Here is a 14,288-nt window from a genome sequence, read left to right as displayed (position 1 = left end):
TATTTTCCGCATTATTATCATTATTTTGAATTGTATTCATGTTATCTCCTAACAGATTTATTTTGTTTTACATCTATTTTCTGATAACTCTTCCTTTACCATTCATCATCTTCTACATTTATTATCTCTTCTTTTGTACTATACTTTTGATCGTAGGCTGAGCCTCCTTCTTACTTATCTGTTTATCATTCTGTGATTATTTGTTCTTGTTACTCAGTTATATCCCAATTATCTGCTTCTTCTTGTTTCTGTTTAGATCCCCAATATTTGTTGCAGATGTGTACTGGTGAAACATGTAAGACCAAGATCTGTGCTGTGTTAACCCAGTAAGACCCAGTATTCGCTCCTGTCGTGTTGGTCAGCCCATTTAGCCGTGTGTCAGGCGCTTAGGGTGTTTACACTGTGGAAAGGATTGTGGCGATAAGAGGTTGAGTGTGCACGAGATTAGGCAATTGTCTTGTTGTACCCCTATTTCAGATCTAAGGATAGATCCAGAAGTTTGAGGATAAAGGCAATTAGGTGTTAATTGTTTAACTAGGCTTTTAATCTAGAACAATGAATAGCTTCTTTAGAAGTAACTCTTCTACCAGCATTAGATCATCTAGTACATCCCTCCCTGAGATACCCCAAGAAGATGAAGGAGTTCTCAATTCGGAGTCTTATGAGTTATCTGATACAGATCTAAAACTAGGAGAATGGAACATCCCTAAGGTACCCACCAACCAAATCTATAAGTCATCTTCATGGTCCTTGAAAAAGGCTTTCAAGACAGATTACCATGTTAAAATTATAGAACAAGTTTACAGCATCAACAAGGAGTATGAAACATGCTACTTATTACCATCCTTTGTCCTAAAAGCACATAGGAAGGAAAACCACAACTTTCTCCATATAAGTTTAGTCCAGGTTGGAGTCAAACCCTTGTTCAGAGAAGGTTTAAATTGTTTATTCTTAATGGCCCTCAGAGACACTCGTCATATCAGGTTTAATGACAGCCTCTTAGGAACCATTCAAGCCAGTTTAAGTAGTGGACCAGTTCATTTTGACTGCTTCCCTAACTTTATTGTAGGAATTAATTGCCCATATGTCATGAAAACCCTCACCCTCAATATCAAGACCCATGGAACCCTCATGTTACACGGTGTCCAACAAGTTGCCTTTATATACAGAGTTTATTACAAGTGCATGAGGACGAACATGAATGTTCAAGCACTTGACAAGAAAAAGATGGGAGAAACCACTCTCATCCAAACCAAAGACCCTTACTCCAAGATTCAGGTTCCCAAGACCCTGAAATGGTCTGAGGTCACTTTCCCAGACAATTGGACTCTGGAAAATGAAAATCACCATTTACAGATCCAACAACCATCTAGGAACCCAGATCTAGATTTTGTCCAGCAACTAGCCGATGGAACGGTTAGATTAAGTTTTGACTAGTCTAGGCTTAGAACACCCTTAGATTCACCCATAGGATACGGTGACTTAAGGTCTAGATCCCCAGTAGATCTACACCAGCATATTCCCCAGTTTCCTATCCCTCTTAGAGATAGACCTGCATCCTAGTGTAGTTCATCCAGACCTCTAGCACCTTTTCCCAAGTCTAGAAGAGACTTAGGACTAGAGTTCCAAGGTGTCCAGACCATATCCCAAGTTAGCACACCCTGCTATACAACCAAACAAGATTCAGTTGTTGATAAGGAAAAAGACAACAAGAGTCAGAAAGCCCCATCCCCAACAAGCACTGATATGTTGGACCCATACCAACAAGAACCTCAAGATCCTTTTCATCCAGGACATGGAATAGATCAGCAGTTTCTTGTCATCAAGAAAGAGTTTACCCCAGATCTAGTTGCCCTAGGCAAAGAATTTGCGATAGAAGAAAACAAACTCAAAAGAGAAGCCTATAGAGCTAACCACATCCTTGAACAAAAGAAATAAGTTCTTGAAAATTGGAAAACATTCATGAAAGAGATATCCAATAATGTCCCTTTCTTTGAATATTTTGAGAACCACTTTCAATGGCACAAAAAGTCTTGTGTTCTCACCAAGACAAATTGGACAAAACCCCTTAGCAAGGACACTAGTGGTAATCCTAAGCCTCCAGAAGTTGTTAGATCACACCATCCACCCTAAGAAGCTATAGTCTTTAACTACCGTGGAAGTGATTTAGTTGCCTCTCCCTTCAAAGTTCCTACCACTCCAAAAGAAGTAGTAGTCAAGAAGGTCATAGAGCAGAACAACTATACCAACCAGTGTTTAGGTGTTATAGGAAAACAGCTTGATAGGATAGAAGATAGGATAGACAACAAGGTTATCGTCCAGCTAGGAAACCCTAACAAATCTTTCCAAGCCCTAAAGAAAACTCTAGTCAAGCTTCCTACCACCAAGCAACCCAGCCTTAGACCTAAGGATAAAACAGCCTTAGAAATCGTCAACCAAAAGCTTAAAGAACTCGTGAAGAAGGAACCAGTCACCTCTTCCCCAGTTACCACTTCAACCAACGTTGATCCCCGTCTACAGGTTTTAGACATCCACACAGCTTCTAGTAGTTCTAGCAAAACCTCTTCAAACAATGAAAAAGAGATAGAACATCTAGAATACCAGTTTAAGGGTTTACAAGTGAATAAGAATCCCAAGGTAACCCTTACCAGCTTCACCAAGAATTGGTATCCCAAACTTACCCCTCCTGACCTCCAATATGAGGAAAGGAATGTTAGTAGCCAATTCTCTGTGTCTTCAGGTAAACTTTATGAGTGGAACATAGATGGTTTATCTAAACAGGAAATCCTAAACAAGATCCAACATATGACCATGGTAGCCAACAACTACATCAGTGAAGGACATTCCCATACTGAGGTCATAGAGCTTATAGCCCTAGGATTCACAAACAAACTTCTACAATGGTGGAACAATTGCCTCACAGATGAGTCTAAGGAAGGCATCAAGAATGTTGTCTGGAAAGATGAGGAAGGACTCCCCATCTTTGATACAAACATAGGACGTGGAGTTCCCGACGGAGTCAATACCCTGATCTATATGATCATGAAACAATTCGTAGGAAAACCTAGCAACATCACATCTAGGATTTACGACCAATTAAGTAACCTTAGATGTAGAACCCTTGGTGACTTTAGGTGGTACGAAGATGTGTTCACTACCAGAGTCATGCACAGAAGTGATTGCAACTCTCCATTTTGGAGGGAGAAATTCATCAATGACTTACCTACCCTTTTTGGAGAAAAGGTCAAGGAAACCCTTTGTAACCCTTTAGATGTCATAGATTATAATAACCTAAATTATGGTGACATTTCTAGCACCATTCGAAGTGAAAGAATGAAGATATGCAGAGATCTCAAAATCCAGAGTAAAGCCAGCAAAGGCAAAGCCAAGTACGAAGTAGGAAACTTCTGTACATAGTATGGCTTACCTTTTGTCATTCCCAAGAAAAAGTCCAAATACAGAGGCAAGGAATCCTCTAAGGACTTTCACAGGAAGAAAACTTTAGCCAAGTATTATAGAAAACAGAAGTATAGCAACAATGATTTCTATAAGAAAGGTAAATCCAAATCCACAGGCCAGTTTGTCCCAAAAGCATCAGAAAAATGCTTCAACTGTGAAAAGAAATGTCATTTCAGAAAAGAGTGTAAAGCTAAGGCTAAATCCCTTATCAACACCCTTGTTAATGACCAAACCAACAAAAATGAGATCTTTAAACTCCTAGAACTTGACCACTCAGATAGTGAGTCCTCTAGTAGTAAGATCTGACAGATCTACCAGTCATCCTCTGAACCCTCTAGAGTTTCTTCTAGCACCTCTAGTGGCTCAGATGAACCCATACCTTGCATGGATAGTTGTTGTAGGAACAAAACTATCAATGTCCTTTCTAAGCATGAAGAGCTCCTCCTAGATCTCATAGAACATATCAAAGACCCAGTCATCAAAGCCCAAAAGTTTAGTGAATTCAAAAGAACCTTAGTCAGGGAAACCAGCAAACCCGAACCTAAGTTTCAGTAATATATATATATATATATAATGACTTAAATTCCTTTTTCTTTTTTCTTTTATAGGAAAGAAAAAAAATGACTTGGTGAAACACATGGTGGTTGAATGAAAGATATCTCCCATTAATTTGTATGAGAGAAAACAAAATACTGACTATCTTATTTATTAACTATATAAAAAGCGGCTATGCTACTATAGTGATTTGCCACTGTGCACACAACGTTTTCCACTATTCATCTACATTGCAATTTTGGTGAGGCACTTTGTCTTCTTCTTTTTTTGGAATAATAGCTACAGTACCAAGCGATATTGTAGCTACAATGGTTACAGTTTTTTTTTTTGGCCTTCCATTTGTATTTTTTTTCTTTTATATATATATTATTATACTAATACAACAAATTTCACAATATTTTCATAATTATTGAGGTGTCAATTTCTTATAAATAAAAATAAAATAATAAAATATGAAACTATGACCAACCACAACTGAAAATAAATGTTTTGTGAAAATGTTGTGACATTTGTTAGGTGAATATGTAAAAGTTACAGTACTTTTGGTTTGTTCAATGTGTACTTTTTTTTTTCCAATCATCAATTTGTGCTCTTTTTTCTTATCTTATATATAAAAGCGCAAATGCGCGTACAGTGTTTTGGCACTGTTCATACAATATTTTTTACTATTCATCTACAGTGCCATTTTGTTGAGCTACTTCTTTTTTAGTAGCCACTGTACCAAGCAGTACTATAGCTACAATGGCTATAGTTTTTTTTTTCTTCAATCTTTTATTTGTCTTTTTTTTTTCTTTTCCTTTTATATATATTGTTATACTGACACAACAAATTTCATAATATTTTCACAATTATTGAAGTGCTAATTTCTTATAAGTAAAAATAAAATAATAAAATATGAAACTGTGACCAATTACAACTAAAAATAAATGTTTTGTGAAAATGTTGTGACACTTGTTAAGTGAATGTGTAAAAGCTATAGTACTTTTGATTTGTTCAATATATACTTTTTTTTTCCAATCATCGATTTGTATTCTTTTTTCTACTAAATATATAGGAAGAGGCAATGCTTTTACAGTGCCTTTTTTGGTGTAGCGAGCCATTTTTTTTCTCCAAGTTTTGAACAATTGTTACAGTGCCACTTTGGTTTGTTCAAGTGGCACTGTAGCTATAGTAGCTATTGCATTTTTTTTTTTTTTGGTATCATTATATGAGAATTATTAATGGAATTTTGACTATGTAAAAAATTACAATACAACTTGGCTATATATTAAAAAAAAAAAAAAAAAACCTAATAAAATATACACAATATAATGATATGCAATGATTTTAGGAGATCTTTCAATATTGAATGATCACTTAATATTCATATCACTGGCATTTAATTGTCAAGTTTGGTTAATATTTTGTATATATGATTCATGTGTTGTATGCTATGTACACAATATGTATTTGTTTATGGAGACACATGTATATTAGTTATAAATTTTGCCCCCCCTAAGGTCAAATTCTGGCTCCGCCACTGTTTATCGCTGTCTGTATTATGCATTTCTCTTACATAAAAGTGACTTTTATATATAAAATCCTCGCATTATTTTCACATTTATGCAATAAGAACTTATTTAAAGGGGCTAAATCTTTTGTAACTCAATGAAATAACTTAATGTGATAAAAATAAAAAGATATAATATATTAGATGTATAAAAAATGCATTTAAAGGGAATGAGGAATAAGGAATGCATTTAAAGCTATTGAGAATGATTTTTTTCTATATATAAAAAGAGCGGATGCGCAAACAGTGCCACTTTGGTTTGTTCAAGTGGTACTATAGTAACTACAGTGGTTTTTTTTTTAAGTCGTTCATTTGTACTTTTCTTTCTTTTAAATATTTATATCAACTAACATATATATTGTTATATTGACATAACAAATTTCACTATATTTTCACAATTATTGAGATGTCAATTTCTTATAAGTCAAAATAAAATAATAAAATATGAAACTGTAACCAACCATAAATAAAAATAAATGTTTTGTGAAATTGTTATAACACTCTTTTTTATCACAATATTTTTACAATTTTTGAGATCTCAATTTTTTTTTTCAATCATCCGTTTGTACTTTTTTTTTTCTTTTAAATATTTATATCAATTGACATATCTATATATAAAAAAGCATCAATGCGCAAACAGTAATTGTGTATAGTGCATTTGGTTTGTTCAACCTGCACTATGCATTCGTCTCTTTTTTTTTTTTTCTTTTTTTTTTTCTGCCGGTTTTGTTTGTGCTTTTTGTTTTTTGTCTTTTCTTTTAAATATTTATTATTTATATGTATATATTCAGTTACACTAACTAAACAATTCTTACAATATTTTCACAATTATATTTGACAATCTGCACCGTTCATTGGCCTCTTTTTCTTTTTCTTTTTCTTTTTTTCCTTTTTTCCACAGTATGCTGGTTTTGCTTGTGCTCTTTTTGTCTTTTCTTTTAAATATTTATATGTACATACATAGTTATACTGACACAACACATTTTTATAATATTTTCACAATTATTAAGGTGTCAATTTTTTAAAGGTCATCTTTTTTTTTTTTTTTTTTTTTTTTTTTGTGAATGCATAAAGTTGTAGTATATTTGCTATATTATTTTTGGACTGTCCACAATAATTTTCACAACATTTTCATAACAAATCAAATATGGTAAATTGTTATTGGTTCTAATTTAAACTTACCAATTAAACCACTTTTTTGCCCCCTAATAACAACTTGTAGTAACCTATTACTTATGATTTGTTGTGAAAATGTCACAGACATTACATTTTTTTGTGTGAAAAATGTTAAGACATCTTGATGTTGTCACAGTATTTTCAAAACTGCTAACCTGTCAATTCTTTACAAGTTAAAATAAAATATAACAAAATTATAAAGGTATTATGAAAATGTTGTGTTATTCTGTTGTGTTTTTAGAAATATTTTGTTGGTTTAATCAACTTTGTTGAGCCAAAATTCACTATTCCACATACAATTTTTCAAGGTTGACTTTTTGTATATTTTTTATTTACACGATATTTTAAGTAAAAACACATAGTTTTGCACACAAAAACAAAAACTTAGGAAAAAAACATTTTTCATCCTTTATGTTTGGGGTAGTTTACAATTCTTCCTTAAACTTTAAAATCATGCAATTTTTCTCTTAATATTTTGGAAAAGAGCAAATATGTCATATTGTTATTCTTTCAGTTAAACCCTAATGAAAGCTTATGATTCTTAAAATATTTTATTTTGTAATGTCTAAATTACTCATACTAAATTTTAACATCCTAAAAATTTTCTTTATGTATTTTGAGTTTTAAATGATAAAAATTCTTAGAAAGTTAGAATGATGATATTCAATGACACAAGGCTTTTGTTATCTTTTTTTTATTTTATTTTTTATTTATTTTAAATTTCTTAGCAAAACTCAGTTGTTTATTGTTGGAAGATGATGATATTCATTATTATTCTTAGAAGTTTTTAGAGAATAGATATATTGTCTTTAGCAAGTAGGTACTGTAAGGTCCATTTTTGTAACCCAAAAACATATGGGTTCCCAAGGCCCAACGAACCCAGAACAATGAATTTGTAGAGAGTGGATCGAAGGTTTAGGCACTTGCCGGCCTTCACCAGTCATGAACTCCTTTTTTTATTGAAAGATACTAAGACCAATTTACAACTGGGGGATGCTTCTCGGCTCGTGGCCGAGGAGCTTCTTCCTCTCCCTTTTACTTTACTCGCTCCTCCTATATAGTCTTTATCGTCCTATCTTGTTCTTCCATCTGTTGATTATCCATTTGCCTTCCTTCTGACCGTCCGTCCCATCAGAGGCCTTATCAGCACTCAAGTGGTTCACCTTGATCAACGTCGCCCTGCTAAGGGGTTACATCCCTATTAATGCGGCCAGAGGAGTTAGGTGAATGTATTAAGTGTGGAGGTGACAGCTTGCTCTGGGCTTGTCCCCACCTAAAATTATCCTCAGTATGCCGAGGACGAAGAGGTCCTCGGCGTGGATCCAAAAAAGAGTCTCTCCCTAAATTAGTCTCGGATGGTCATCCTTCCTCGGCGTGGGTCTTGGGCCTACTACAAGATGGGTTGAGGCTATCAGGCCCACGGGCCCCACAATAGCCCCTCAAAATCCTGCTGCACGTTCTCTCGGACAGGGGGGAGGGTTTTGATATCCACGGGCCCTCTAGGCGAATTGCCCCACTTCGGCCCGCGTTAATGCTGGCGACTTTTCGACTGCCCGATGTACGTTTTGGAGTTTCGAGACTCAGGCTGTGTTTGTTTTGGTGGTAAATGATTTCCGGAAATCATTTACCACCTCAGCCCACTGTTTGGAAGACAAAGAAAATAAAGATTTCCAGAAAATATGATTTCAGTTGACCAAATTTACTCCCTTGACCCGGAAATGGTTTTACACTCTCATTTTCACTTCAAACCATTTCCGGGTCACGCACAAAAGAGAAAGAGCCAGAGAAACTCGAAGAAAGAAGAGCTCCACGCTGAGAAAGACGAGACCAGAGCTCCACGCCGAGACCACGCCGAGACCATGCCGAGAAAGAAATCACCACCTCGCCGAGGAAATGCCGTTCCACCACTCAGAGATCGCAGCCTTCGCACCGGAGATCGCCGTTCCACACCGAGAAACCCAGAGATCGCAACTTCGCACCGGAGATCGCCGATCCACACCGAGAAACCCAGAGATCGCAGCTTCGCACCGTTGATTTCCTGAGATCGTAGCCTCCGATCCAGCCACCACACCGATCCACCCACGGTGAGTTTTCATCACCGCCGTTCACCTTGCCTCCGATCTACATCCCGATCGGATCGCATTATAAATATATATATATATATTTATTTATTTATTTATTTATTTACATAAATATTTATATATTTTTATTTATTTATATAAATATTTACTAGAAAATCTGAGGATTATTTTAAAGAGAATGTAGGCATCTAAAAATTTGGTTTGAGACTTGCACAATTATTTAGGTACTCTTATAGGATTTGAATGCTGATGAGAGTGAAATTTTAAGATGTGAACTTTTAATTGAATGGTTGTTGTCAATGAGTTGGTTGTTTGATTTGGAGAAGAATGGAAATGTGGCTGTTACCTTTATAGGATCTATAACAAGTTCTATAGTTTGTCAAAAAACAATAAGTACTAAATCAATTAATTGTGTTGTGTTGAACTTAGCGGGCTTTAAATTTTCAAGTTTTAGGATTTGATCCCAAGTTTGACTCTAGTTGAGGACTTGACACACGAATGTTGCGAAGGATTAAGGAATATTGTGATTGATATATGCATCCCATCTGCAATCTTTTTTACATTTTAACTCAACTGGTTCTTGTGAAATTGAGTTTGATGATTTTAATTTTACATTACACAACCATTACAGATGATTGGCTTGGAAACCATGTTTCTAAACTACTTCTACTTGAAAATCTTACACTCAGAAGCTGCGGATTTCTGAAAGAAATTAAGATATGTCATCAACAACTTAGAAGCTTTAAGTTGCTTTATTGTGACAAACTTGTGAAGATTCAAGCTCCAATGCTAATTTCATTCAATTATAGTTTATATTTAGGAGCTTTCTTTCTAGTGATTATTTTGCTATGTCCGAGTTGAGCTCATGCAAAACTTCTATTGTCTGGAATTCCTCTTACTGGTGATGAGTGGTTCATGATTTTGAAAAACTTTTTGGCTTCTTTTGGCTGTTGCAAAATGTTCTCATTAATTTCATTTGGCAACGTATTTGGTATTCGTTATAAATGTGGTTTGGATGTTTTTTGTTTGTGGCTGTTTTTATTTACATACCTCTTAGACCACAGTGTTTGTGATTTTGTTAGATGAAGAAAAAAACCAAAGCTGCAATTCTTGCCTTAGTTGCATCATGGCTATGATGGCGGATGGGTATAGCGAAGAAATGCTCGCAATTGCGTTTGACCATCTGTGTGAAAATGAGAAGGTAGCACGAGGATTTCTAGCCAAGAATGCTAGGCTGTGAAAGATGTGGTTGGATAGTTTTTTTTTCTCACATTTCTCACAACTTTGACTTGGTTGTTTCATGTAGACTATGATGGTAGCTTTAGGAATTCACTTTTGTTGTAAAACTAGTATTGACCTACCATTGTATTATATATGTAGTATTTTGTATTATTGGGACAATACAATTGCCTAAATTATGTATTTGTACTGTTCAGATACCACGAGTAGGTATTATTTTTGTACACCATGGAGGTGTAATGAAAATAGTGAACGATTAATGTGACTGTTTTTATATTAATATTATGGGTATATTTAAATGATTATTTTTTATGTTGAAGCGGATGATTATTTTTGTATTGTTACAGATATGTCTAGGCAATGCAAGTGCTTGAATTTGGATGATTAATGTTGATGTTGAAGTGGATGATTAGTTTTGTATTGTTACAGGTTTGTCTAGGTAATGCAGGAGCAGAAATTTGCAAGGCATTTCATATTTTCTGTAAAATGATCCACAAACCAAATATGGGAATTGATTTTCTGTAAAAAACAAATTTCATTTTTTGTAAAATGTTTGACCCAACCAAACATGAGAATTGATTTTCCGTAAAACAGAAAGCATTTTTCGTAAAATGTTTGACCGAACCAAACACCGGAATTGATTTTCCGTAAAACGATTTCCGAGACAGCCAAACAACCTGAATATATTTTCCTTTTCCGGAAAATAGCATTTCCGGAAAATATGTATTTTCCGGAAAACGTTTTACACGAACCAAACGCAGCCTCAGTGTGCGCCCGCATTAAATTTTGGTGGCTCCACGTTTCCCACTTTCAACGGTGTGATGGTAATCATTTGGTGGGGATCTCCTGCTTTTATGGGCAGGCGGTTACATTTGGGGAACCTAAGGGGGAGTATAAGTACTTGTTTGAACCGTTTGGTTTCCTCATTTTCGCGCTTACGACCATTGATGTGTATACTTTGAATTTGGTTCAACTTACACACTGCCCGAAGAGGATCTTCATATTTTTGTAAGTCTTCTTCTCCCGGTAATACCAAATTTTCTTTGATTCTACTCTTTCTTTCCTTCTTCTGGATTTTCTAGTCATCCTTGGGGATGGGTAAGTTTAAGAAGTTGGTTGAGTCTGACGAGATGATGAAGAAATTCATTGTTGATTATGGGATACCCAATAATGTGAGTTTGAGGTACTGTGAAGAAGGGGAGTGGTACATTAAGAGGAACGAGGGTGAAGTCGTGATCCCCATAGTCGCTTTTGTAGAGGGAGGGATGAGAATCCCTATGAGGTCAGTGACTAGCGGTTACCTTAGGCATTTCCATCTGGCTCCTACCTAGTGTGCCGTGAATGTATTTAGGATATTAGGGTGTGTAGACACCTTGAATGAGAAAATGGGGCTGAGCTTGACTCACCACGATGTAAACTGGTGCTACAACCTTCAGCACCTGAGGGGTAAGACGTACTATATGAAGACGAGGGACGACAGGGTCCGACTTATCTAGTGCCTTCCTGATTCTAATAAGGGGTTGACTCAAGATTTCCTCATAATGTCGGGGGAGTGGCACAACGGTCTTTACTGCCCAACAGTAGAGGGAGAACCAGGTAGGGTATCCGAAGTAGGAGACGGTCTAGGTTTTAGTATTTTTATTTTTTTCTTATAGTTGCATATCTGCTTTGATTGATTAACCACAGGAGTTTTGCTTTTCTTTTCGCAGATCCGCACGCTTTCGCACGTCATTTCCACATGGTCAACAAGGCAAATTTGGAGGCCGTTCTTAGGACGGAACTTTTCCTGAACGAAACTGATAACCAGGTTAGAGCTGCTCACAAAATCCTTGGATGCGACCCAGCCCAAAAGTCATTCCCAGTCCTGGAGCACGTAATTAGAGCTCGTGACCCTCGGCTTAGGCAGATTACGGTGGTGGAGGACGGTTTTGCATTTTTCGAGGGATCTCACATACCTGAAGGCATTCCGCTAGCAAGTTCCTCCTCATCCCACCAAGTAACGGAGACCGAGGAAGGGCAATCTAAGAAGGCAGGGGAGGTGGCTGAACTGAGCTCTTCTGAGGACGAATATAGTGTGTTCAACCTAGCTGATCAGTTCGAGGATCCTTCTGGTGATCTAGGAGACCCTCATCTGTCTGAAGCCGATCTTCGGTCCCTAAGAGTTGGTACTCAGGCCGAGATGGGTTTAAAAAGACAGCCCCAAACCAGTCTTCTTGACTTGCTTGAAGGCAGCTCCAAGAAGGGTGCACCGAAAGAGTCGCAGCCCAAGCCCTCAACACCTCCGCCCCAATTTTTAACTGTGCACACCAGGTCATCCCCTACCCCTTCAGTATCAGACCCTCAGACCGAGTCTTATGACCCAAAAAGGAAGAGACCTTCCAAGGTTAAGAACCCAATGGATGGGAGCAAATCCCACTCCCCGCCCAAGGTAGGTGGACTCCGCAGGCCTCCGAAGCAACTGAAGCTCGGTGGTCAACGCAAAGGTAAGGAGATCGTCCAGCAGTCTGAGGCCCAAGCCTGGCTGCCCGTTGCCATGCTGTATGATCAACCCCTGATGGATGATGCATTGATACGGGAATCTCGAGGAGTTGAGGGGGCCCTCGTAGCCGACGCCCTAAAGAAGTCTCTTCTCTTTCCTACCGAAATGGCCGAGCTAGGAAATATGAGAGGGCCAGAGGTTATTCTTAACCTTAAGAGATATCTAGGCATGGTGGGTCCCCTAGTACCTATTTACTTTATTTGAACTTTGCTACTTAGCACCTTTCCTTCTCTTTACGGAGTTACTTATTTTTATTGGCAGGCTATCCAGGCCCTTTTCAGGTTGGACGAGGAGGTCGATGGCCAGAGTAGCGCCTTAGCGCAAGAGCGTGACAAGTTCTTGAAAGTTGCCAATACCCTTAAGAGATCTGAGGCCGACCTAAAAAAGGCGACCGAGAATCTGGAGGAGCTGACAAAGGCCAGGGACAATGCTGCCTCCGACTTAGCCGCGGCTAGGAAGCGAGCTGAGGATCAGACCAAGCACTTGCAAGATGTTGAGGGTCACCTACAAGCTGCCAAAGAGGATGTTGCCGACCTGAAGAAAAAGTTGGCCGAGGCAATCAATGAGAAAAGCATTGCCGAGTATGCCAGGGACGAGCCTGTGAGAGCCAAAGATAAGGCGGTGTTTGCAAGAATAGACGCTGAGCGCTATGTAGAACAGGCGGAGGAAGAGGCTTTCGCAAATGGGGTGGCTAAGACTGAAGCCACCCTTCAAGCTCAAGTTCCTGCAGTGTGCAGGCACTTTTGTTCTGAGACCTGGCATGAAGCCCTCAACCAAGCAGGAGTGGATGCCTCGTCTGACCTTAGAAGGGAGGACAGGGTATATTACCCCATTGCAATTCGCGAGACTGCCCCTGCTGCTCCCGAGGAGGGGTCCGCATTACCAGCAAGTGAGAGCCATAATAAGACCGCCGAGAATACATCTTCAGCTGACAAACCCCCCGAGGAGGTTGAGGCCCAGAGAGCATTGGGGGGAGTTAGAACCGAGGGTCAGGAAATGCCCCAAGATGTGGCGAGACCTCCTGCGGACTCCTCGGCCATGCCCATGGACCCTTCGAGACAAGGCTCTTAGGCGTTGGTTAAAGCCTTTTGATCGGCTTATCGAGTTAATTTGCCTACTGAGTTGGGGAGACTGGCATATGACATAGGATAGTTCTGTTTACTTTCTCTTTTATTTCATTTTGTTTCTTGCCTCGGTGGCGTTGTAATGAAACTGTATATTTTCTGTTTGAACTGAATGCTCAATATTTTGCTTCCAACTATGGATATTTTCTTTTACTTGCCTTACTTTAATATTTTGCTCAATACTTGTATTCTATTCCAGAGTTAGTCTCATGAGACCGCCTGTTATCCTTCAAATGTAAATCTAAGGACCGTATTATAGCTTAAATCTGGGTAACGCTTTGGTTTTTCTACAGATAGTTATTTTCTCCATAGGTTCGAGTCCTTGGACCATGCAATACCTTGGTTCTGTCTAGTACCCAGATATAATGGTGTGATTAGTTTTCCCATAGGCTTGAGTCCGAGGACCATGCAATGCCTTGGTTCTGTCTATTACTTCTATTTTACTGTAAGTATCTACTTTCCCCAAAGGTTTGAGTCTGAGGACCATGCAATACCTTGATTCTGTCTAGTACCCAGATATAATGGTGTGATTAGTTTTCCCATAGGCTTGAGTCCGAAGATCATGC

Source organism: Quercus suber, unplaced genomic scaffold, assembly GCF_002906115.3.
Source record: "Quercus suber isolate HL8 unplaced genomic scaffold, Cork oak 2.0 scaffold_31, whole genome shotgun sequence".
In the NCBI taxonomy this organism is placed as follows: Eukaryota; Viridiplantae; Streptophyta; class Magnoliopsida; order Fagales; family Fagaceae; genus Quercus; species Quercus suber.
This window is presented reverse-complemented; position numbering follows the sequence as displayed.